Genomic DNA, 27,403 nt, shown 5'->3' on the forward strand with positions numbered 1-27,403 from the left:
CTACTACCGTCGTGTACCCTACGTTAGGTAAAATGTATTAATACCACCAAATATCACTTTATATTCTTCTTTAGAGTAGTATCGCTCCGTAGATTTGGGCTATGGCTGCCATTTTGAGGGCAATTTTTTATCTATAGGAAAAAGCATGGGTGACGTCGGCATACGTCACACCGATATTACTCTTATAGAGTAATGGAGAATGTAATGGAATTTTAGAAATTGGAAAAATATCGTAAATTCTCATATATTCTCGAAAAGTGGGGGTTAATTTTCAATAAAATTCTATTATCCGGTGACTGTTTAGCAAAAATTAAAATAAATAACAAATTTTTGGCGGATACCCAATAGTACAATTGTACCCAATTCGATGGAACTTGTTAGTCCTTAGCCACGTAATGATTGATGTTGCCATTGACAAAACAGTCTATCATTAAAGCTTTAGCATTGAATGAATAGGAAGTATCATACTTATGTTTCATTTGTTACTTGTGGTATAATACATCTTAGGAGAGAAAGATTAATCGAGCAGTTATCAGTTTTCGAAATAACCGCAAATGTGTATCAGTGTCGTAGCAAGGGGGGGGGGGCGCAGGGAGCACGTGCTCCCCGAAAGGCATATTTGTATGAATAAAGAACTGTGTGCTCCCTCCGAAAAAAACTAATGAGTACCTGAGTACTTTCACTCTGTAGCTTTGATAATGGCCGCCATTTTGTGCGGGATTTTATCTTTATGGGAAAAAGCGTGGGTGACGAAGTGTCACTGGATACAACGCACCACAGCTTAATATTAGCGGTATCTAAAATTATATACTTCTGGTTACATATATAAATTAAATACATGAGGTAATGATAATTTAATGTTTCATTTTCAACTATCAATTTTACAGTTATATTTAACGAACACTTAAACCTTAACACGGTGGCATAAATAGATTCCCCGTATGTGGGAGGCGTCATTAAATTTCTACCAAATAAGAGAATAGAAACCAGCTAAAAGATACAAAACGTTTCGAGGAGGAAGGGAGCCATGAGTTTCTTGAGGAGCACCATGATTCCGCGGTACATCCTTTGGTGACCACTGCTCTAGACTAACAGAAGTTTTAAAAGAACACTGTTATTTGGTCATTTGGCGGTTCGTGTTATCTTAATAACGGTCATTTTCGTCATTTCTACCCTAACAAACATACAATATTTTTGTCCCGTGCGTGACGTCATTTAGTCCATTATTTTTAAAATATAACTCTTATAATTCATTTATATTTCAAAGGAGCTCCCCTATGAGAAGGCAAGGTATTGTTAAGATAAAATGTTTCTATAAGATTTATATTCCTGTAACCAGATTCAAGAAAGGATAGGTTTTTCGGCCTTATGAAGTCATCGGGTACAATTCGAAGCACTACAAACTTTTTAAATTCAATGGTTGAAAAAGGGGACAAGAGGTTTGTCTTTTCGTATTTATGTTTTAATTAACTTTTCATAAATTTAAAAATATATCTTTAATTCCATTAATAGTTTCGATTGTAAAGGCCGAGAACATAGATTCCATTTTCTCGTGCGTTAATTTTGACCCCCACATATCTAAACTTGTTAATTTCTTCAGCGTGGACAGCTTGACTGACCTCTTTGACTGTTTTTGAATTGTTCAATATCCAGAAATGTCCAAGTGGTCACTCAAGCTCTCAGAGCTGTCAATCAATTTGCCATAGATGTCAGTTAAGCTGTCACTCGTCGAAACATCGAGTACAGGGGTAGAAATTCGCCCTATTCTCGGTCTTTAATGAGAGATTATATAATTATTGAATGACTCAAAGCTTTATTTATATAAAGATATTTATTTGAATGTATAGAATAAAAGAAGGCGATGACATAATAATATGGACGGGAACAAATGATATTTTCAAAATTGTAAGTAAAATCAATTGCTAAACCCATTAAATAGGGATAAAATATTAAAGTGTATACACTGAATTTAATGATAATATTAAAAATTTTGTTTGAAGTTTAACGATGGAAACGAAACCAAGAAAAGGGTAGTTGACAAGCTTTTGAGAGACATCAAGGAATTAAAAAACGCCATCAACAACCTACATATTAAAGGAAGAGTTCGCTCAGAGTAATTTTTATTTTAAAAATTCTCATAAATAAAAAATAGACAATGAGGTTGATATAGATGTTTTTTTTCCTCAGAGACGAGCAAGAAGCGAGAATCATCGGCAAAATAATTGTCATCACACCTTTGCCAACGAAACAAGCGCAAAAGCATGAGCTGATCGCTACCGTAGAAGACTTTTTTGAAACGTTTTTCGAGAACTATGGTAACGTTCTATTTTAAACGGGTAAATATAATAAATTTAAAAATTGCGTTATTATTTGTAGATTTCGTGCAAATTATAAAAATATCAGAATTTATATATGAGGAAAACAACTACAAAGAACAATCTTTGAAATCGTAAGTATAACTTCGGTATTTCTATAGATTTTGTCTATTAACGTATTTTTATAATTTATTGCAGAATCCCCTTCATTCTCCCAAATTGTTCAACGAAAACAATAATGGAGAGTGTGTGGAATAGTATTAAAAAAAAAATTGTGCAAATCATAGCCAAAAGAATCGGTTCGTTTCCTGAAAAAAAGTTGTCAGATGAAGAAGAAATTGAATTGGAAATCCAAAATATGAAAATAAGTACAGAAGATGATGAGGTTGATGATGAAGAAAAGAAAGCATTGGAAGAAAACATCGCGAAAGAAAAAATTAAAAAGGGAGAAGAAAGAAAAACTAAAGAAAAAGAGGAGTACGATTCTCTAGCTCGCAATATACAAACATGTTTGTACATTCATCGAATTGCTTCGAAGAGACACCCTGGAGTAAGTACTGAAATTGTCATAAGTGTATTCTTGTTATTAAACGCCATTTGCGTTAGTTGCTTAAAATCAACGTCTATAAAGTGCAAATAAAAATAAAAATGTACTAGCTACATATATATATAAGTGGATAATTACATCTAAGTAGACCAAACGCTATGCTACCTATGACTAAAGTCTTTGTCGGGGTCGGTTTTGCAGTCCTTTACAACCACCCTATACTGTGTATCACCTTAACTTCACTCTGTTATACAGCCGAATCTAACCCAAACTAAGATACCCGACCGAGACCCGGAATTTGTATACTTAGAATGATCCACTTTTGATATATGTTTATGAGAATGACTATTTTGATACGATCCGCGGACAGTGTTGTGAAGCAGCCAGTGGCGTAACTATACCATCTGAGGCCCGTGGCAAATTCTTTGGATGGGGCCCTCTCAGTAAAATTCGTCACAGGTACAATATTTTGTTAAAAAAGTAAGGCTATTTCTGAACTCGCGGCCGCTTGGGCCGGGGCCCTCTCGGGTCGGGGGCCCGTGGCATTTGGCCAGCCATGCCGCCCTATAGTTACGCCACTGGAAGCAGCTCAGATGGGGGTTTGAGGGGGAGAGCCATTTACTTTTTAGATTTTTTGCAAAGACGGCCCGGCGTGAAAAAAGGGGGTTAAATCTCTCTTTATTTTACAGTTATTTAAATCACTGAACGAGAGATTTTCAAAAGTCACCGTAGATGAAATCCCATATATGATCTAGCATAGATGTAAGTATATTAGAGATCGAATTAGTTAAGAAAGATACAATTTTATTAAATAATTTTAATATTTTTACAGATAAAAGTTTTCAAAAGTTACACACCTATATTAGCACTGTCGATTTGACATAAAATAAAGCATAGTTTCAAACCATTTTATTTGCGTTCTTTCCTTGCTTTTTGGTAAGTTACTGAAATAAACAGGTCTTTATAAGCAGGGACGTCATTTCCTGATTTTTCAGGACGGGGTAGAACCTAGAACCATTAACCCCTGGACCCGGTACTCAATGTTATAACGCCGTTTTAGTTTTCTCCACGTGGCAGCACCACCCCCCCCCCTTTCTTGGCTGCGAGCGTTTCGTGCTCCTCGCAAATCGTTGCCGCGCTCTCTCTTCGTCAAGTTCGTCGCTTTCGCGCCATGACCGCCGAATGCCGACGAGCTTAGCGGTAAAACGCCGCACGATAGGAGAGGGAAGTGAATACGTTTCGTCAGTTCTCGTTTTTACTGAGGACCAATATTTCCGCTTATTGCCAGTGGCGGCGTTGGAGTAGCGGCGGCTAAGTAAGAGCCGCGTCGCCTATCTAGTACCGGGTCCAGGGGATAATGGCTCTAGGTAGAACTTCAGTGTTCGGGGTCTGGGAGGCTATTCTATAAAAATCAAATTTGACAAAAACAATCCTGACCCGTCAAATATGGCAATGCGTATGCGCTAACGAAATATCAACCAATCAATAGATTAGTATTCGAGAGCACCCAAATGAGGTCCTTGTATATAATGAAATACAAGTAGATAAAGTGTATTACGATTTCTTACATTCGGTACATTCTGTTAATTAAATGAAACAAAATATACCTTATTCTCTGGTATTCAAAGGCATTTCGGCGGTATTTTATGGCATACTCGAAAAATACCAAATAAAGTGGCGGAGCTAGAGGTAAGTTACATAGGCTATAGCACACTTTTCATTTTAATTGGGGGGGGGGGGGGGGCACAAAAATAGTTTTGAATGGACCTTCGAATGGGCGGAGTGGTTAGCACTTTCGCCTCTCAGCAAGAGGAGCCGGGTTCAATCCCAGCTTGTGGCACTGGGTGAAAACTCGGAACAACTCCTTCCGCGTTGAGTTTGCAAGTCCTCTCCCCACTGGTTTAAGGGGTTTTCCCATGAGATCTTCGGTTTCCCCTTCCATAAAAACTTGTTGAGGTTAACGGTAATAGTTAGTGTAGGGAGCTGTTGCTTGCAGGGCTTGCCACCACCCTCCATCGCATTGTAACCCGGCCACCTGAATTAAAAGGCTTTAAAAGTCGCTCGATGACTTAGGCCTAAGATGGTGCCTTCGTATTAGCCTAGCTGATTATTATTATTACCTCTTAAAGTTAATTTATGGGGTCCAAAACAGACCTTTACATTTTATAAAATTTCTGAAGGTTTAATACGGGGTCCACTTCTGAAAAAGAATTTTAGGCTTCACCTATTAGAAAATACAAATAGCCTTATGTATTCAAGTAGGCGAATTCGTAAAACACAAATAACAATCCTTTCATTTTGTATAATTATACTGTTGAATACTTATGGTAATACATACAGCAGAGGCCTAGAGGTCGGGGATGGTTAACTTTTATCCAATAGATAAAGCTCTCAAAATTATTCGTAAAACTTTTTGATCAAGTAATTTATATTTCTGTATTACCCGATTAATTTTTTGATAAATTTGTAAAATTAATCGGAAAAACGACGTTTTTTTCGATAAAAAGCTCAAATTTTACGAATAATACATGTTTTTTAATTATTTTCCATAATATTAACCGGTAAATTTCTTTGTTTACATTTTCCCCCCGAAAAAAATCTATTTAAATATGGATAATGATTAACCATCCCCGACCTCTAAGCAGAGCGAAAACATTGAAATTGTTAATATAAATACTTCAATTTCGATATATTACTTATAATAATACACACAACAGAGCAAAAAAGGAATTGATAATACCATAAGTGGATTATTCTCTATAAGTATCAAATTCCGGGTATTTTAGTCTGGGTTTCGTGACGTCAGAGCTTGTATAGAGAGCAAACTCCAGAGAGAAAACTTTTGAAAATATTTCTGCGGAGGCGCCACCGAGTGGTCAAGACGGCAACTAAAGGGGCGTTTATTTAACAAAACTCTACCTTGAACAAATATGGTATAGGTTTTTGGGGGGGGAGCCAACCCCCAAAATGTATCTCGAGACACGTTTCAGACGTGAAACGAACCATAAGAGATGTAAGAAACGTTAGATTCGGCAGTATCAATTCAAAGTGAAGTTGAGGTGATACACAGTATAGGGCGGTTTTAAAGGGCTGCCAGACCGACCCCGACAAAGACTCTAGTCATAGGTAGCATAGCGTTTTGTCTACTTAGAGAGAATGATCCACTTATGATAATACATATTGTAGAAAGAAAATTCGAGGTTGGTAGTAAAAATTGTTTATTTAATATTACTTACGATATTACATTCTGGAAAGTGCAAAAATTATTACATTAAATATAGCATACTGCTTAACGATTAAATTAAATTTCATAAAAATATTATATTACTTATGATAATACACACCTTAGCATTAGCAGTGCTTATTATGAAACTCAATTTTCAGAGCAGTTTGCATTTTAGGATATTATGGGGAGGGAAAGCATTTGTAGATTTGCCGTTATAGTCGATTGCGCCACGGCGAAACGCGAGTTGGTAAAGTATTTTTCTGTATGATCTTGCAAGTTAGGTTCGTCCAAGTGCTTATGTCATATTATGACACTAGCCGCCTCGTTCTCTTCGCTCGTTCTTTCATTCAGATAGACAGACAGACAAAACGATTCCGATGATGATTTTTGCATGACCCGCTTTGAATACCTCGTTTTGTATAACTCCATTTTAAAGGGAATATAACCTCTGGTATTTCTGTAGCCCTCCAAGAGTTCCAATATTGTCCGCTGCCTCCCATGGCTTTTCACACCTGTGGCGCTGATAATCGCTGATTGTGAAGGGAATAAAGGAAATTGATGGGGTCTTCCATAAAGAACGCGTTGGAGGTTCTATTCCCTTTAAAAGACTTTATGGGATGCGCATTCTGTAGAACTTTTGCCAATTCCGACGTCGTGATTCAAAAGTTGTAGCGAATTTAATGTTTTGATACGTACAATTTAAATGACCTAAGCCAAACCAAGAATTGATCTATTTATATATAGAGAGAATGTTTAAATTCCGCCAGTCGCGACTCGTCATGAACCAGGGGAATCAACTAAAGGGGGAAGGAAATGGAAAAGGGGGCGTTCCTATTTAACGCGTCTCTCACGCGAATGTCAATCGCGTCAAGAGGACGTCATATTTAGGGAGCCAATAATGCGCCGCCTGGAATTGATTGAATTTTAAGGGAAAGGGCCAGGTTCTTATCCTTTCTATATATAAATAGATCAATTCTTGGCCAAACTGAATAAAACGCGTAATTTTCTTACCATCACCCGGTGCGACGAATCAAAAATAAACATCTACTGTATAACTTTAAAAATCGAATTTTAGATAGTTCAGCCTTCGGTTACGTCACTCGATCAGGCTCCAAAACACGTGATACTATGTGACATTGGCCCAATGCCTGACCTTCAAAATTAAAACGTTAAAAGGAATATAACCTACAAAGCAATCTTTTTGTAAGACCCCTTCAATTCTTCAAATTTCCCTGTACAGTGGCGCCAAAAATTTCTAAAGCCAAATACTTGAGGTTATATTCCATATAAAAGATTACCGTCATAATAATTATTCTATCACCTAGTTATATAGGCTGAAATAGCGAAAACCACGTTGAAAAATAATAAGTGGTTAATTTTTAATGATTTTTATAAAAATGTTTTTTGAGCTCTTAAAACTAAGAAACTTCGATCGACTGTAAAGGAGCCTTACCGTTCTCGTCAGTTATTATGGCAATCGAGCGCGCCAGTAGCTTTAAATTATGTATTTGCCTTTAGCCTCTTCCGCGAGAGGTACGATGAATTATGCTGTTTTTAAAAACGTGAGATTTACACCTAAATCGATATTAATTTTTTGGCGCATTTAAACGTATTTGCTAGTTGTATGTGTTTTCCTTGTTAAAGGGAATATAACCTCAAGTCTTTTTTAAGTTTTTTTTATGTTTTTTATGTTAACAATTTTGGCGGGAAATCACTAACCAGCGTCCAAAATATCTGAAGCCATAGGAGGGCGCGGGAAATGGTCGAAGTGTTGGTGTTCCACACCAAAAAACCTGAGGTTATATTCCCATCAATTAAAATCTTTTAAAACACAAATAAGCCAAAAGTTGGTTTCACTTGACGGTGGTCCTTTAAACACTATAGAAATTGAGATAGCACTATTTTTGGACAACCAAAGGCAAATTATCTCACAATCCCTTTCTTTTGATGTAAGAATAAACAGTTTATAAAACTCAGAAAGGCTAGGACCAACGGGTTTCTTATAAGTGGCGACTACTGTATATTAATTGGCAATTTAATTCCTTTGCAAACACTATTTGCATTTTTTGCAAATATAATACGTTTTTAGAAGTTTCTTTTCTTCTAAGCCTTCACATTTTAAGTGAAGCCACCGACGACAAGAAACGCAGAAAACTTGACGATTGTGCCTGCTACTAACACATGTCGCCTCCGATTCGCGGGTATTCCAAGCCTGTTGGTTTAAGCCCTTGATCCACTCGCTCATTTCGAGATCCGTATCACTTCTTTCTATAGGGCATAAACTCTTACATAATTCGATAATTGCCTGGGGATCGCGCAGGCACGCGTTTCTTGATAAGCTTTTTCTCCCGTAGTCTTTTTTTCGGTCGTATTCCTTGGCCAACAAATACAACCATTTGCGACCTCGCAAGCTACTTACTTCTAGTTTTTTAGTTCGTTTTCCCGTTACGATACTATAAAGGTAAAGTTGGCCGAATAAAGCGCAATCGTAATAATTTGGTTGCTTCTTGCAATCCGTGCTCTTAACGCACTTCCATTCTTCAGGCTTAAATGGTACGTTCGCAGTTTGATGGCACATGTGTACTATCGTACGAAGGGTTTTGAAATGTAAATCTGTTGGTGAGCAATCGCCCAACGGATCTAGTATGCAAATCTTCTTGGTCATGAAATGTACGATACCAAAGAGCATATGGACTTTCTCTTCGAATGGCTTATCTGGAATTACAGCAGCGATTATATCTTTGTTAAACGCTTCGTTAACGCGAAGGTAAGTGGCTACTCGCTGGAGGTTAGCCGAAGAATTCGTCGCTATGAAAAGATCGCTGTAAACGTATTCGTAATGGTACGAAAATAGCGGCATGATATTAATTTTTTTGTCAAACATTCTGATCAAGACAGCCATTGCTTCATTTATAACACTCGAGGAGATCCATTCGCCAGCTTTCAAAGTCTAGAAAGTTTTCATCATCAAAATCGCTTCTTAAAACATTTCTAACGAGAATATTATCTAAACGACCATCGAAGGGCTCCCTTACGTCTAGTGTCTCATCGTTACATACGAGTGCTTCGGTTTTGTCATTTGACGTTATTAGAGCCATTTTAGTTTCACCCTCGAACGACTTTTTTATTTGCGTCGACATTTTGTTGCTTTTATTTCCGACAGTTTCTACATGGGATGCTTTGAGAATAAGCTTTTCGTTTTTCTCCGTTGCTTCGATTGCTCCATTTTCGTCGAACGCCTTTTGAACTCCTGATCGGTCATAGATCGTTAATTTGGTATCTTCAGTTAAGGCATAGCCTTGATCGTTTACCGGGCTGGGCAATCTTTCACTTAATTCTTCTTCATATTCTAATCGTCTTCGACATGGCGAGAGACCCCTAACTTTAGGAACGTCTTCAACGGTAACCTCGTAAAGGGCTATGGCCCTTAGCATATTCTCCGGTATATCTAACAATGCATAAGCTTCTCTGCGTGATAATTGTGGGTTTTGTCTCTGTTCGCATTTAATCCAAACTTCTAAATGGTTTCTTAAGCGGATATGCTCTTTAAGAAAATGAAAGTCGGCTTTTAACCCGTGCCTTCCGTAAGCAACCCATCTTTCATCAGCAGTTTGAATTGGGCTTTTCAGTACCCGTAGGGCTAGACACTTCGGGCCATCGACTTCCAGTATTACACCAATCGTTGTATTGATCTTTGGCCCACCTGTAATTTGCGTATCGGTCTTCTTTGTCTTTGTCTTTGGGCCCCAAAACATTTGGGTCAGCAGGATTTCCCAATATGTCTAATAAATCTACGGGTAAATAGTGCTTTCCCAGAGAGTTGAAGGCGTCCCTAACGTCCGATTCGAAAAGTAGCACCTCATCTCTATCAGAGCAGTCATAATAGCTATCAATCTCCATCAATCGTTTTAATATTTCTTTCAAATCTAACCCAGCCGCACTAATCATTTTTAAAACAATATTTTTCCTTTCCTCGGTTTCGAGTGAATCGTTTGCAAATACAACCAGTTTTATTGGTTTACTGAAAACTTTTTTAAGATATTCCGGGTCAATGGGTTCTATGGTTTCCTCAATGACATTGCCTGGATCTTTTTCGGCTTCAGATGGAAGCATTTTTGGCGTATTTACACTCGTCAATTTTATTATATGTGATGTAGCCAATTGCGTCCCTTTTCGCTATCGATGTAGTCGTACCTCGGACATAACGTGTCTGCGTACACCAAATTATTCAAAACGCAATAAAGATTGGCGACGACGTACAGTCCACAATCGAAACCGTTTGTTTGGGTAGGGACGTTGTCGGGATAAACGTGTTTCCAATTACCCGTCTTATCGTTAAAAGCAGCTACGGCTATTTTCTCCAGAACGATGAAACAAGTCGACAATATTTCATGTTTCACGTCGTCCCCTTCCGATAATTTCACCGAAATAACTATTTCATTCCTGCCTTTAGAAATGAGTCCTAATAGCCAATGCGAGCCGCGATCAATGTTTGTTGTAACTAAAACAACGATGTTTTCTTTGCTACTTAAATTTTCTTTCAGAAAATTTTGTACTTGCTCAAAAGATTCCACTTCGAAATCTTTGGTCGCGGCTAACGCGTACAAATTTGAGCTGATAAACAGAGTCATATCACTGCGTTCGCTGTTTCCTATTAAGTTTTCCATACACTGGTTAAGGATGACGTCTTCTATGTACTCTGTCGGTTTCAGACTAAAAAACTGTTTATTTTCAAGAAGATCTCGTTGACATTCTGGAGAACAATCCCAAGGATCGTGAAAGATCAACTCCCCAAAATCGTCGAGGCTTGGTCCAGCGGTTCCTCTTTTCGTAATCTTTGGGCTTAAGGTTGCACCATCATCGGCGGTCTTTCTCTTCGGAACGCGTACATTTAATCCTTCGGTCACCGTACTCCATTTGTCCGTTTCAATAGTTTTCACCACTTTAGTTTTCTTTGTCTTTTTAATCGGTGTCGACGTCTTTCTTTTAGCTGGCGTCTTAAAAGTTACCGTTTTCTTTGGGGTACTAGAAATGGAATTTGGCGTCGGTAAACCGTCGCTCTCATCGTTGAAATCCAGCCTTGACGTATTTAAAGGCGTCAATTCACTTTTCCTACTTGCGATAGAATCATTCGACGGTATGTACGAATCTAATTTCTCGAACCTTTCTTTACCGTCCGGTTTGGGGTTTCTAAAATTCTTTTTCCCAGAACCTTTCCTTCTCATTATCGCTGTCAGTGTTGGAACATTCGGAATCTGATCGGAAATTTCCTTTCTCCGAATCATTTCTACCGCCAACACGTGAAAGCAGCGGCTGCTTCCAAATCTGCAGCTACAAGGCTTTTTCTTGTTATTAGGATTTACATTGTGCCACTCCTCTGTACACGGATTTCTCACAAGGTACAAAAGCGGATTAGTAACGAGTGTTACTAAATTATCTCTGACGCAAAGCTTCGCTAATATTTTCTGAGACCATCTACCCGTTTCTTTCTCTTTGTTGGCTTCGGAGTCAACTGGAATGATACCCTTCCGAGCTGCTTCTATTATGTCGAATTTAGTGGTCAGGGCTACGTTGAGTTGTAACGTCAAATTATCAAGGCCTTGGTATTCGGGTTTCAGTTCGTAATGACCTTCTCCGTGAAAACCGCGATTGGCTTCATTCAAAAGATTGTTTTGGTGCAAAGAAACGCACATAACTGCTGTGTCGAAAGCGGCCTGTTTTCCTTCGAAGGCCCGTTTGTAATCTCGGTTCAAACTCTCGGCGGCATTAGTGGTCGGGCCTTCGTTTACATTTTGAAACGCCGCGTATTTCAGGAATCGTTCCGCGATACTTCGCTCTTTCAAATCCTCGTCTAAGTGATCATTGAAGTAATCAACAAATTCGGATGGCCACGTAGGTCGATATTCGGATAATTTAGCTCCGTATTCTTCTCTAGTTCGGCATTTAAGTAACACGCGAAAATGACTTTTCAAAATTATCATATTATCTTTCGTGGTTTTTGCTTTTTCGAGCCAGCGCTTAACGTTCTGTTTCAAATGGTTATGACAAAATAGTAGGTTTTGGCCACCCATTTCGCAACTTCCCTTTATAGCCTCGGAAATCGCCGTTTCTCGGTCGGTAATAATGGGGCAATTTTCACCCAGTTCGTCCAATTCTAGTTCTTTAGCGACGTAATCGCGCCAAAAACGAGCGTGAACCTCTTTCGATTTAGTTTGGTGAATGAGATGTAATATCGGAACAATGGGATTGTCAATGAAATAGGTATTTCGCATCAGGACCCTGGTCAAAAAGAAATTTCCCAGCTTGAAAGTAGTGTCGCAATGAATGGATTGTTTTAGATTCCAATCATCCTTTGAAGCTAGCAATAGCCGCTTAGCGAGTGAAATGGCTTCCGGTTGTCCAAACACTATACATAAACCATCAGTTAAGTCAATTTGACGAATAACATCTTTAAAAACCGTTTCCTTCAAAGCAAGTACGGACGAGACCGAATCGGTGCAAATCCTGTTCTTCAAGCCGATGAAATATTTCAAGTTTCGAGCTTGTTTGGGATTTCTCGGTAGAACCATTGGCTTTAACGAGTTTACATCTTCCGGGATTTCAGATTCCCTTATTTCGTCTAGCTCTTTATTTCCATCAATTTGGGCGTTAGTATACGCCGATTGCGGAGTTTCCTTGTTAGTCCTTATCATATTCTTCATACTTCCCAATCTAGAGGGTATAGTACGGACAAATGGTCGTCGAGGTCCATCGGTCTTGCAATTTCCGTGTGCTCTAGGCACCCAAAGCGATAAGTCACCCTTGTAGAACTTGATTACTGGGAAAACTGTCCCGTCCGAATTTGTAAACGTTATGATTTCTCTTTGAATATTTTTGGCAATTTCAATATCACCGTCCTTTCCAAGGTTTATGTAGTAATATCGCTTGGTCAAATTGAAAGGCTTGACTTGTCTCGTACCATTTGATACCCACATCATTTTGTCACAAAACAAGTCGGTTATTTTCGACTTTTTGTTAGTGGAAAGCACGTATACATTGCCTCCTTTGATGTTGGAACACTGCAGAGACAACACATTTCCGTCAAATGATCCGTCCACCACAGCGGATAAAATATCGCGAGCTTGGGTGTTACTCAGCTTAGACACGTCAGTCATATATGGCAAACCGTCTTCAGTTTCGTAACTTTCGTTTTCAGAACCACTAAGTCTTAGATTACTATCTGTTAGAAATAGTTATTACTTTGCATAGGAAAAGTACTTATGTCTAGCCCTGTTCTAAACTGAAACTATATTTATCTGTCGTCTGCTTATACTTTTTTTTTGTTTTTACTTTCACTTTCTCTTTTTGTGTTTTTAAGGTCAGTAGAGACCATACCTATTTTTGTATATTAGATTTAACTATAATTAAATAGAGATTTATAAATAACAAACTGTCTTGCCAATTCAATATAGATAGATCTTACAATTGGTAGCAGAAAGCGTGGTTAATATGGAATAAATAAAATAGAAAAGATTTATTTGTGAATTGGCAGTGTTTGAGTTAGGCTTAGCTTAGTGAAAGTGCAGAATGGAAATGAACAAAACAGATTAAAGTTAAAAATGGAAAAACAGAATAATTCCTTGACATCCCTTGGAACATCATTTTCATTTAATAAATTAAATGATGAGAATTATGTAAACTGGAAGTTTAATATGAAAATGGCTCTGCTAGATTTTGGGCTATGGGGGATCATAGATGAAACAGATGAAGAAGCAGATTCTAAAGTAAAAGAGAGATATGAAACCAGAAAACAAAAAGCTCTATCAAAATTAGCTCTGGCAGTAGATGACCAGCATAAGAATTTAGTATCACAATATGAAACAGCCGTAGAAGTATGGAACGCACTTAAAGACCTTTATGAACCAAAGTCACGAGCACGAATAGCTTCATTACGATTGAATTTTCTGAGTCTGAAATATAATGTACCTGAAAGCATGTCAGGATATCTTGGGAGAATCAGTGCTGCAGCGGAACAATTGGAATTAGCAGGACGTATTTTAGCTCCAGACGAAATAGCATACCAGATGATTTGTAAATTACCCGCCCAATATGAGAACACGATTCAAAGAGCTTATCAACTAAATGATGAAGAGTTTACTCCAGATAAAGTCAAAAACCTCCTTATAGCCGAATATGAAAGACAGAAACTAGTACACCAAGAGGAAGAAAGAACAGATATGAAGACTGGACTTATGTCCATTCAACCCAATCAGAATAATCAACAGAAAAATAGAGGTGCACAACAAAAGCGTGGAAATTTCAAAGGCTATCAAGGGAATCAGAATACTAGTCAAAGTTTTGAATGCTATAGATGTGGAAAAACTGGTCATATAGCAAGAAATTGTCATGCAAATATTCAAACTGGAGGCCGCACTGTAAATCAGAAAGGAAATAGATCAAATTATCCGAGCAATCAAAGGTCAGCTAATCAAACTAGAAACAGTTATGCAAGCAGTAGCAGCGATTGGGATAATGGAAATTCATATGGAAATGCATATTTAGCTACTACAATGATTTCAACATCGGATAAAGATTCTTGGATTTTTGATTGTGGTGCTACACACCATTTTTGTCATAGAAGAGACTGGTTCGTTGAATATCAGGAAATAGAAGTACCCATTGATATTGCTCAAGGTGAAGCAAAAGCTTTTGGAACTGGGGTCGTAAATATGGTGGTAAAAACACCTTATGGAGATAATCTCATTCATTTGACAGATGTATTCTATGTTCCGCAGTATAATAGAAATTTATTATCAGCCAGAAGATTTGATAATAAAGGATGTAAGATTATAATAGTTAATGGCTCGATTAAAGTATACGGTGTGAACAAGACGTTGGTTTTATCTTCCACCTTAACCGGAAACAATCTTTATGTTGTTGATGCATACATTCCAAGTAGAGAAGAACCCAGGAAGGAACTCTCAGTGAAGGGTGGATGTAACACGAGTCTAACAATTGATACAGCAAGATGGCACCAAAGATTAGGACATCCTTCAATCAAACGGATGAAGGAATTGCAGAGAAAAGATATGGCTCACGGATTACCAGAATTTAAAGGAGAAATTGACCACTGCATACCATGTAAAGTAGCAAAAGCAACAAAGGCCGCCTCAAAATCTATACCTGATATATCTACAAAACAACCATTAGAACTTGTCCACAGTGACGTTTGGGGACCTTCACCTGTTATATCTCAAGGTGGGTCACGATATTTTATCAGTTTCATAGACGATTATACTAGAAAGGCAATAGTTTATATTATGAAGAATAAAAGCGAAGCATATGATAAATATAAAGAATATAAGGCTATGTCAGAAAGACAAACTGGTTTGAAACTCAAGAAAATACGCACAGATAATGGCTTAGAATACTGTGCAAATTATTTCAAGGAAGGTTGTAAAAAGGACGGAGTTGTGTGTCAAAGGACGAACACATATAGTCCTCAAATGAACGGCATTGCAGAGCGATATAATCGAACAGTATTAGAAGGAATTAGAGCAATGCTTGAAGATGCAAGACTACCGCATTATATGTGGGGAGAAGTATTATATACAGTAGTGTATTTATCAAACAGATTACCTCATTCGAAACTACCAAATATCACACCAGAAGGGAGATGGAGAAACACGTCACCTTCATTACGACATCTTAAGCGATATGGATGCGTAGCTTACGCATTTGTACCACAACCTCACCGTAATAAATTTGAGAAGAGAGCGAAGATTGGTATCATGGTAGGCTATGCTATGAATACTAAAGGATATCGCATATGGTTTCCAGCAGAAGGAAAAGTTCTAGAAACCAAACATGTTTCTTTCGACGAGAGCAAGTTAGGTATTAAAATACTTAAAGAAACCAGAGAAGAAACATATGAGCCAGTGAAGCAAATATGGTCAGAAGATAATGAAGACGAATCGTCAGATGATGATAAATCGCAAGAGTCGGACAACTCATCGGACGATGAGAATACTGATGAAGGAGATGAAGTAGGAGCACAACCAGAGCCACCACCTCCACAACCCATAATACCCCGTTGGAGACGAGAAGAAATACTCAGAAAAAAGGGTGATCGAATTGACGTTTATCACTATGATAACATTACAAATCAGAAAATCAGATCAGAACCTGAAATGAAGCGATACTTAGCAGATAGAGGAGAACAATACAACCCCAAAGAATTTACTTTCAAATCTACTGGAAATGTTGAAGCCCGATGTGTAGTAATACCTTCAACATACGACGAAGCAATTGGAAGTCCAAATAGTGAAAAATGGCAAGAAGCCATGACAACAGAGATTAATATCATTCAAGATAGAGAAGTGTTTGAGATTGTTCCAAAACCAATTAATAAGAAGATAATTGGAGCAAAATGGGTGTACGATCTTAAGAAGAATTCTAACGGAGAAATCAATAGATACAAAGCCAGACTAGTTGCCCAAGGTTTTTCTCAAGTTCCTGAAAGAGACTTTAATCAGACTTATTCTCCAGTCGTAAATTTTACCCTGATCAGAGCATGTATAATGATATTTATTGCATGTCTCGGATGGCTACACTCCCACATGGACGTGAAGTGTGCATATTTATATGGATCATTAGAAGAAGAACTTTATTTAAGACAGCCAGCTGGATATATTCAAAAGGGAAAAGAAGATTATGTGTGGAAGCTAAAGAAGGCTCTTTACGGATTAAAGCAGAGTGGAAAGCAGTGGTATTCTGAATTAGATAATCAGTTACTTCAGCTTGGATATAAAAGACTTTTTGGATGCAACTGTATCTACAGATTTGGATTGACTGGACTATTGATAGTGTATGTTGATGACATAATTGTACTTGCATCAAATACACACGTTATGAAGAAATTAAAGACACAACTACAAGCAACATTCGAAATGACTGATTTAGGAGAATTAAGTTACTTTTTGGGGATTGAATTTGAATTTCCCTCAAAAGGACAAGTATATATTCATCAAAATAGCTACGTGAAGAAATTACAGGAAACATTCAAGATCAAAACTGAGAAGAAAAGGGAGACACCATTACCCGTTGGGATATCATTGTCAAATAGAGACTGTACACCAGAACCGAATAATAATTACCCATACAGACAACTCATTGGTAGTTTATTGTATTTATCGCAGCGTACTAGACCAGATATAGCATTTGTAGTAGCAAGTTTAGCACGTTATTCGTCAAATCCTGGTCAGAAACATTGGAATTACTTATTACAAGTGTTGGAGTACGTGTGTCAGACCAGCCATTACGGTCTTCATTATCATGGATTCAGCAAAGTTGATCTCAGTGTGTTTACCGATGCATCATGGGGATCGGATTTAGACGATAGAAAATCTACTAGCGGTTTTGTGATTAATATCTGTGACAGTCCAATAAGCTGGAGAAGTGTGAAACAGCAGAACATTGCCCTATCATCAATGGAATCTGAGTACATTGCCTTAGCAGAATCATCAAAAGAGATTGCATGGTTAACTAGTATTGTTAAAGAACTGTTAGAATTAGCCAAATTAGAAGAAACTTTTGGACAGCCGATTGTTTATTGTGATAACCAAGCGGCAATACAATTTTCTGAAAATAAGATAGAAAATAATAGATCGCGGCATATTCAGATGAAATATCACTATGTACGAGAGTGTATTGACAACAACTTATTCAAACTTAGTTATGTAAATACCAATGAAAATATGGCAGATATTTTTACTAAAATTCTTCCTAAGAGAAAACATAGTGAATTTTGTATGATGTTAAAGTTAACAAAATAAAAAAAAAAAAGGGGGAATAAGTTGATATATATGTATATTTGTATATTAATTTTACCTATGTCAAAGTAAGGGGGAGTTTGTTAGAAATAGTTATTACTTTGCATAGGAAAAGTACTTATGTCTAGCCCTGTTCTAAACTGAAACTATATTTATCTGTCGTCTGCTTATACTTTTTTTTTGTTTTTACTTTCACTTTCTCTTTTTGTGTTTTTAAGGTCAGTAGAGACCATACCTATTTTTGTATATTAGATTTAACTATAATTAAATAGAGATTTATAAATAACAAACTGTCTTGCCAATTCAATATAGATAGATCTTACACTATCGTTAGCGTTTATCAAAGAGGAAGATTCAACGATTGAATGGTTTTCACTAGCGGCCGACGAAGAAAGCTCGGATTGAAACTCCAAGCTGCCATAATGGGGTGACTCTCCATATTGACGGAAAATATCGGAATCATTATCAAAATTTGATGATTCTCTTCCGGATTCACCGTTTTCTCCGGATTCAGTCGACTCATTTAAATTAGAATTATTATCGGTTAATTCTTTATCCATGGTGCTCATATAGCCTATGTTAAGAGACTAATGGCAACGATCAACTTTAATTTAGATCTAGTTGTATGTTACGAAAGTTGTAACTCAACTTTGATTCAGATCTATATAATACAGTTTAAGTTATAAAACTAGTAATTGTAACGATCAACTTTAATTCATTTTGGAAATTGAAGGCCTTTTTTGTAAATGTTTACGTTCTTTTTGATATTTATACTTCCTTTGTCAGTGTTTTTACGTCCTTTTGAAATATTTTACTTCCTTTTTGGATATTGTTACTTCCTTTTTGGATATTTTTACTTCCTTTTGGAATGTGTTTACGTCCTTTTGGAATATTTTACTTCCTTTTTTGATATTTAGACTTCCTTTTGGAATGTGTTTACGTCCTTTTGGAATATTTTACTTCCTTTTTTGATATTTATACTTCCTTTTGGAATGTGTTTACGTCCTTTTGGAATATTTTTAATTCCTTTTGGGATATTTATACTTCCTTTTCGGATATTTAAAGTCCTTTTATTAGATTTTTACGTCCTTAGGCCCAAGGTGGTGCCTTGGGTATTAGCCTAGCTGATTATTATTATTATTATTATATTTGAGGTCCGCTTTTTGAATATTTTGAGGTCCCTTTAAGAGGAGTTTTAATACCCTTCAAAATCTCAACATAGGCTACAGCCTATGTCAGCCTACCTGTATCGGCGCAATTGAGATCTAGTTGTATGTTACGAAACTTGTAACACAACTTTGATTCAGTTCTATATAATACAGCTTAGGTTAGGAAAATGGTAACGATAAAATTTAAATTAGTTCAAGAGTTTATATTACGTAACTTGTAACGCTCAATTTTATTCGTTTTGACCTAAGCCCTAAGTGAGTGCAAAATTTGCAAAATACGCGAAAGTAAAACTAGAGCGTTAATTGCTCCGTTTCTCCACAAATATAAATCTTAAAATCTGTAACAGTCAAAATCTGTGCAGAAACCTGTAAGATATCTTACCACAATGGCAAAGCACAGCAAATAATTAAAATCGATGTGATTATAATCTAACAATTGGATTAAAATCGGTCAACAAAGAACGTAGCACTGTACTCTATAGCAACTCTTAGCAGAAAGAAATGCAGTGATGCCAGAATCTCAAAGTGAAATTTCTCTTTTGACACCAAAATTTCCGTTTTTTTCCCAAAAACCCTAAATATCGATATTTACGTACAAATTTACATTCGTAACCCCGGAAAAAAAGTATTCATTGTTTTCAAAATAGTGTTATCTATTGGTCCTAGTATAGAAAATATATCGCTATCTACACGCTCAATATCGAACTATATATAATTATATTTAAACTATGCAATAAAGCAACAAACTAATATACATGTAACATATTTCCTGAAGAAATTACTCTTAATTTCGCAGGAATATAAAATATAGTGTATATATCTGAGTAGACATAGTCTTTGGGACCGGCGGGGTGGTTAAAATCTCATTTGAGATAAAACAATAGAGATATGAAACAGGATAGACCCACAATTCTACGAAAGGGTAGTATGGAGGTGACAGCTTGCAGACTACAGTATTTTGCCCTGGGGTGGAGATCAAGGCGCCATCGTCGGTAAGGTGAGAAACTAATATAGTAATCCAACTGCACCCGGTTCGCCTCAAAAAGCATTGTGGAAGCTGGTTTCAGAGGCCGGGAGTAGTGGCGTACTCCTGTAATACCTTGCGTCTGGGAGGCAGAGTTTGTGGATGGCCGTGTGAGGACGACCACCAATCCCCCCAACGGGTGGTCGGAATACTTCAAAAACTTGTTTCGCGGGGAGCAGATTCGATTGGATCTCTAGATTAATATTCCCAACTCAATGCCCGGAAGAGTCGGACCATCCAAAAGAAATTTAGAATTTTAATTTTAATTTGGAAATATATCTATACATAGTTTGCATCCCTATCCCTACGTCATAGATGATATATGCACTAAGAATAAATACGTAATTTGAGCAAAAATGAACCGTAGAATTCCGCCATTTTGCTGGTGTAGATTTCTTAGTAAAACTAGTGGTTTAACAGTTTCAATCGTCGTTTTGCGGATTTTTATAATTTTAAAATGATTAAAAATTTAGTTACACGTTAAAATTGGTTGACTGCCTTGTTAAAAATTGTTCGAGTAGTTCAGTTAAAAAGGGAGACCGAAAATTGTAATTTTATTCGATACAGAAGGTAATTGTCAAAGGCCTATTGATAAACTTTGACAACTTCTTTTCGTAGATATTCCTGTCGTCATTTGCTATTTTATTTAAATAACCCGGGTTTAAAATCTTATCTTATTTTGTTTAGGGCCTTTCATGATATTAATTTTAAAATTTTAAAGCAAAAATCTAATTTTCGTACGTTTTGTCGTTTCGATGAGATGACCAACAAAATGTCTACCTATTTAGAAGCTACGCGCAAAAGGGTTCGAATTTTTTACTCCCCATCCCGGTTTCCATGGAGACCTTAGGTGCAAACTATGTATTCAATGATACGAAACCAGTAACAAAGGCAAGTGAATCTTTTAATTATGGATACATATATCTACATATAAATATAATTCATATATTAAATAATTGAGTCCAAGGGGTAGAATAATTTAGAACAGTGTTGTGATGGATTTATAGAAAGTCGCCATTTATTTAGTAGCTCAGGATTGGAAAGCGAAAACCTAGGGAAATTGAACGATTTAAAACCGTTATAGGCTTATATTTTAATATGCGAATTGGAATTGTAATACTTGTGAAATGATATATTTTTTGCAACTAACCGAGTAGTTCCGATAAGTAGTAATTGCGCAACTTCCAACCATTTTACGTACTTAAAAAGGTTATTCTAAGGTTTTAAATAAAAAAACTCTTTTAGACCTAATTCAAATCGCCAGTTTCATTTTTTTAATTTTATTTTATATCCACTTATAGATGGCGTTTTGGTCACCACCCAAGGGCCAAATAATGTAGTTTTCTAGCTGTCACCTTCGTGTCCAACGCCGTGGGTCTATTATTTCATTTCCGTCTGCTACTTCTTCGATTACGGGAAAAATCATCAACAATGACTCGCGTTTTAAATACTTCCATTCGGTAATGAATATACGCAATTTTTGCTTTTACCCATCGTTTAAAACTTAATATTTTTACTTTCGTTATATAATCTTCTTTGAATAGACATAAAATTAGACATTCTAAAATAATATTATAAAGAATTGGGCCATTTTCAATACCAACATATTTGGCCTTGACTCCCTTGAGAGCGTCGTAACAGGTCAACCCATTTTCGATGCAGCCGGAATTTTTTTATACAGGGTTTGTGGCTAGTACCATATCCTATTTCATATATAAAATCCTTGGTTTTAGCACCGTTTAACCCCCCACCCCCGCCTCGTGGGATAAAGGGTCTGCTTTTTACGCTTCATGCCGCTATCACGGGTCAGTGAATCATTTCGTCGTTGAAACCATTTTAAGAGACGCCAAAGTCTAAGTTCAACAACTATAATAAAGTTTGTAACTTTGAACACTCTTTATAAATTTGTTGTAACGGCCAAGAATCGGTTTTGTGCAGAATTTAACCTGTAGTTGAAGGGTAACTATTATTTGAACAGTTCTCAGTGGCGCCGCTAAAGGTAGGCTGGCATAGGCTGTAGCCTATGATTTTGAGGGGCCTCAAAATCCTCATAAAGAGGTCTCAAAATTCTCAAAAAGCTGGCCTCACATATCCAAAAAGGACGTAAATATATAATAAAAGGACTTTAAATATCCAAAACGATGTCATAATTTATTAAAAGGACGTAAAAATATCCAAAAAGGAAGTAAAAAATTCCAAGCGGACATAAAACATTCAAAAAAGACAAAAAAAATATCAAAAAAGGAAGTAAAAATATCCAAAAAAAAAACGTTAATATTTTCCAAAAAAAGGCCTTGAATTTGCCAAATTAGTAATGTTTAGAATATAATGAACCTATTTTTTAATACAAAATATAATATTTCTAAATGAAATTAACTGTTGTCCATTTGTCCAATAGTAATATGGAATACAATTATCCACCTCAAATTCCCAGTTGCTCGCGAGATCGGGGAAAATAACTTTAAGAGAAGAATTTTCCAAGTAATTCGAATCTGCAAGCATATATTTTTTCGACAACACAAAAACCTTTGTTGGTAGTCTAAAATTGAAAGTGTAAAATGGTTTTCAAAAAAAAACCAAAAGATTATTGCTTTATAAGAAATGAAGATATTGCATTACTTGTTTACAAAATTTTGGAAAGGGATTATAAAGATGAAGGTTTAAAAGTATGCGAAACCATGTGTTTCTGGAGAACGATCGCCACTGATTTAAATGTGCCTAAAAAAGACATCGAACAAGCTGGGCGAAGATTTTATGCCCGTTTTAAAGGAGATGAAACTTCCGTAGGACCTGAAACTGAAATTGGTTTGCGTTCTCAAATCGAAAAAATAGCTGCTTCAAGTAAATTAGAGACATCAAACAAAAACGAAAAAGCTTCTAGCACGGTTGAACTAATCAATGGCAATGAGATAATAAAATCTACTTTAGAGCCGAAATATGTTAAATATACTAAATTGAGTCGCAAATTTGAAAAGAATAAAACTTCTTGTGAGAAACCAAATCCGTTTAACTGTATTTGTTACTGTCCGATGCGAATTATGCGAAAACGACTTTCACGAGGAATGCATGCGTTTTCCAAACACTGATGGTAAAATAACGCAATGTTTGTTTTGTCAAAATATAATACGAAGGGGTATAGTTAATAGATATCAAAATTGTTGGTTTTCGTCCACGATTCAAGCAGTTTTAGAAGTTAAATTATTATCACCCGAATCCGTGCTCGATGAAAACCTAAAAACATTCTTGTTGGAATTTTGTTCTAAACAGACTAAAGCGATTGAAGAAGCTAAAGTAAAGCATATTCTAGGTGTAATAGAGTGGAAAACAAACTCATTATCTGTAGGCGAACAACATGATCCATTTGAATTCATACAGTTATATCTACAAAATTCAATTCCAGATGAAAGTTTAACAAACACGGCCATTATAAGTAGTTGTCTCACTTGCGATTCTGAGATAGAAATTAACCAAGTATTTTCCCGTGGATTTATTGTTCAGCCAAATGATACCCAACCAACAGTAATTGATCACATAAATTATCATATTAAAGGTAAAACCGAGGACAAAATGTGTGGTACTTGTGATCAGCTGACAAAACACGTAGAAAAAATAAAACCCTCTTTAAAACGAGTTCTTTTATGTTTTTGCCAACGAAATGAGAACCGTGAATTTTTAAATGACTTATCGTGCCATTTAAGTGACGAAATTAGCGTAGTAGGTTCTAAATACGCTTTGAAAAGTTGTATTATACGAAAAGGTCATCGCGCTAAAATTGGCCATTATATAACATACGTAAAAAAGACTGAAGGTTGGATCTGTTATGACGACCATTCAATTACAGTAGAGAAAGAATTTGAATTCCATAATCAGTGGACTTTAGCATTTTACGAAATAGTTAACTATACCTGTAATAAAATGAAAGAAAAAGAGGCTGGCAGCTTTCTCTGAGTAGATTAAATTTCGTATACCAGAGAACTGCACCCGGAAGTAAATACCACAATGCTCAAACTTTGTGCCAAGTCGCTTTACAAGAGCTTATACTAAGCTCATGTAAGACTAACTTGTAAGTTGTTTCATAATGCTATCTTTTTAAATCTCCCACGTATGTTTAAATTTCCCGCTTCTATAGACTATATTATATACCTAAAGATTAAATCCATTGTTTCTACGAAATATATAACTCCTTGCAGTCGCGAGGTACTGAAGGAAAAGCCCATGTAAAAACAGTTGCTAGAGGTTGTCAATAAACGCAGTTAGTTATGTCATACGTTTATAATATTCTTCAATATGGTATGACTCTTTGGGAAATATTTAACTGATAGCTATTAATGTAGTGACGTCATCACTGTAAGATAATCGCTGTTTGTAAAGGCTACGCGAGACACGAGAGCAAGCGAACGCAAAGCGGTGCCGAAGCCCGTTATATAGGGATTTAATATAAATTGGCCGCCATTAAAAAGAAATTGCTACAATTAAAAACGATTTTTTAGTTCCAATTGCTCAAAAGCGAGTAATAGGACGTGCCTTAGTCATAGATTAATGTTTAATCATTATTGTGATTTAAAAAATTATTATCAAAATGGGTTTATAAACGTATTTCTGATTTACATTAATGTACCGTAAGAATGAGAAACTCGAATTAACATTTAAATGGTTAATAAATAGCTTTAATTATTCTGAAATTCGTATAATTCATTTTTCCTCGTTTTATTATTAATTTCATTTATTCTCGTTTTACTCTTTCCGCGATACTTTTGATACAACTTTTGATCTAGGACGTCGATGTTGACCAAACTTGTCGAGGCTACGGAAGTATTAATAGGCTACGTGGTAGCGTTAAGAAAACTCAGGTTTTCGAAAGGAATCATGGGTAAAAGCGTCGATTAATACCGAAATATTGGTTGGTCGCGGATTCCGAAGCGCCATAACTTTTGATCTAAGACGTCGAAGTTGACCAAACTTGTCGAGGCTACGGAAGTATTAATAGGCTACGTGGTAGCGTTAAGAAAACTCAGGTTTTCGAAAGGAATCATGGGTAAAAGCGTCGATTAATACCGAAATATTGGTTGGTCGCGGATTCCGAAGCGCCATAACTTTTGATCTAAGACGTCGAAGCTGACCAAACTTGTCGAGGCTACGGAAGTATTAATAGGCTACGTGGTAGCGTTAAGAAAACCCAGGTTTTCGATTGTATAAAACGGAAAAGTCCGGGTTTTAGTCAATTCCTCGTAGTGAAGGCTTGAGAGAGACAATTTAAAATTAAAATGTTCAATAAATAAATAAATAAATAAATAATTTCGTATACTTTTTTTCTCTATTAACGATGTAACGGCTGACGAAGGACCACGGTCTGAAAGCTCCCGAAAATTCTAATAAATACATTTTATATCGATGAAGTACCAGCTCCTTTGATATTTATTTATTTTTAAAGTTTTTTCTCTTCGTTTTACCATATTCCTCGATTTAGCGTCCAAATGTTATAATTACGAATTTCAGATTTTATATTTAAAGTATCGTTAAATTAGCATTTAGCTGCTTCATAAACACCCTTAATTACTCGAAAATTATCGTAATTTAATTTTTTCGTGGTTTCTCCATTTGAAGGAACACATTTTGAATGAAATATTCAGCCGCCGGACAACTAGCGGCATCTATCGCACGACGTGACGGCGATTGTATATGATTAAAAAAATCCGGGATTTAGTCGCTCGCAAAAATTCCTTGTTTTACTATATTCCTCGATTTAGCAACCAAATGTTATAATTACAAATTTCTAATTTTATATTTAAATTGTCTAAGGCACTAGAACGTACAATTATCATTTATCTGGTTCATAAACACTCTTAAATACTGAAATATTATCGTAATTTAATTTTTCCGTGGTTTGTACATTTGAAGGAAAACGCTTAGAATGAAATATTCAGCCGCCGGACGACTAGCGGCATCTATCGCACGACGTGATGGTGATTGTATATGATTTAATAAAATCCTCGTTTTACTCGCTTTAGATTTTCCGGGTTTTCAAAGAAAATGGTTTTAGCAACGTATTTCTGATTTATATTAATACATCGTAAGTACGAGAAACTCGAATTAACATTTAAATGGTTAATAAATAGCTTTTATTACTCTCAAATTCGAAAAATTTCATTTTTCCTCGTTTTAATATATGCCGTGATTTAGCAACCAAATGTTATAATTACAAATTTCTGATTTAAATTTAAAGTATCGTAGGGACGAGAACGCAAAAATTAGCATTTAGAATCTTAAAAAGCAAACTTAATTACTCGTATACACTCGTAATTTAATTTTTCCGTGGTTTCTCCATTTGCAGGACTAGCGGCATCTATCGCCCGATGCGACGGAGATTGTAGATGATTTAAAAATTCCTCGGTTTATTCCTCGATTTAGCAACCAAATGTTATAATTACGAATTTCAAATTTTATATTTAAAGTATCGTAAAATTAGCATTTAGCTGCTTCATAAACACCCTTAATTACACAAAAATTATAGTAATTTAATTTTTCCGTCGTTTGTTTATCGCACGGCAAAAATTCCTCGTGTATTATTATCCGCGGTTTACTTGCTGGGCGCGGTGTGACCAAGCCCTCATACTACTATTTGGTAGCTTTCCTTCAATTTTCTCGATTTCCTCGTTTTCCGGGTTTTCCTTGTTTTCCTTGTTTTAGTCGTACCCATAAGCGTGAGACAGTACAACAGTTGCCTATTTCAAGGCTATTAATTTTGGCGATTACATATGATTAGAATGGTTTATTCAATCATAGAAGCGGTGGTTTTTAAAAGCAGACAAAGGGGCAATGGTGAAGCAGACGCTATTTTAACAAGGCTACCACCAGCCTTGGAAATAAGGGTTTTTTTTTAAACTGGTCCTTATGACCAGTGACCCCTATAGCTTATGAATTATTAAACTGGTCTTATATAAATGTGCTAATATCATTTATATGCGTTAAAAAACATATACTACATGTTTAGAAGTTAGATTATGTTGGTAACATTAACTTTACACGTATTCAAAATAGTTAACTTTATTTTACGAGTACCACCAGAATAGTACATTATAGTACTATCTCACCTAAGACTACTACCAGAGCCTAGAAGACCCTCGTAATTTACCGTATTATCTCTCTTTCTCTGGGCCTCGGTCCGTTAACGCGTAGCCTACCGTACTCGGGGGAAAGCGAGACTAGAGGATTGAGGGTTTGAGGCCAGAGGGGGGTTAGACAGTTCGACTCGTTCGAGGGATGCGAGCGAAGGGACTCTACATAAAACCTCGACGTGCGGCCCCGGCGGAAG

At 36.4% G+C, this 27,403-nt stretch overlaps 1 protein-coding gene across 1 annotated transcript in view; it reads right to left on the bottom strand.

Moving 5' to 3' along the window:
- LOC149934427 (adipose-secreted signaling protein) overlaps nucleotides 1–26,910 on the bottom strand; it is a 36,392-nt gene extending 9,482 nt beyond the window's left edge. The window contains exon 1 of the mRNA XM_090153068.1: nucleotides 26,798–26,910. The gene's annotated coding sequence lies outside the window, so the exon portion shown is untranslated. The remainder of the gene's footprint in view (nucleotides 1–26,797) is intronic.
- Between the last annotated feature and the right edge of the window lie 493 nt (nucleotides 26,911–27,403).

Source organism: Leiobunum rupestre, chromosome 7, assembly GCF_980474605.1.
Source record: "Leiobunum rupestre chromosome 7, qqLeiRupe1.1.hap1, whole genome shotgun sequence".
Taxonomy (NCBI): domain Eukaryota; kingdom Metazoa; phylum Arthropoda; class Arachnida; order Opiliones; family Sclerosomatidae; genus Leiobunum; species Leiobunum rupestre.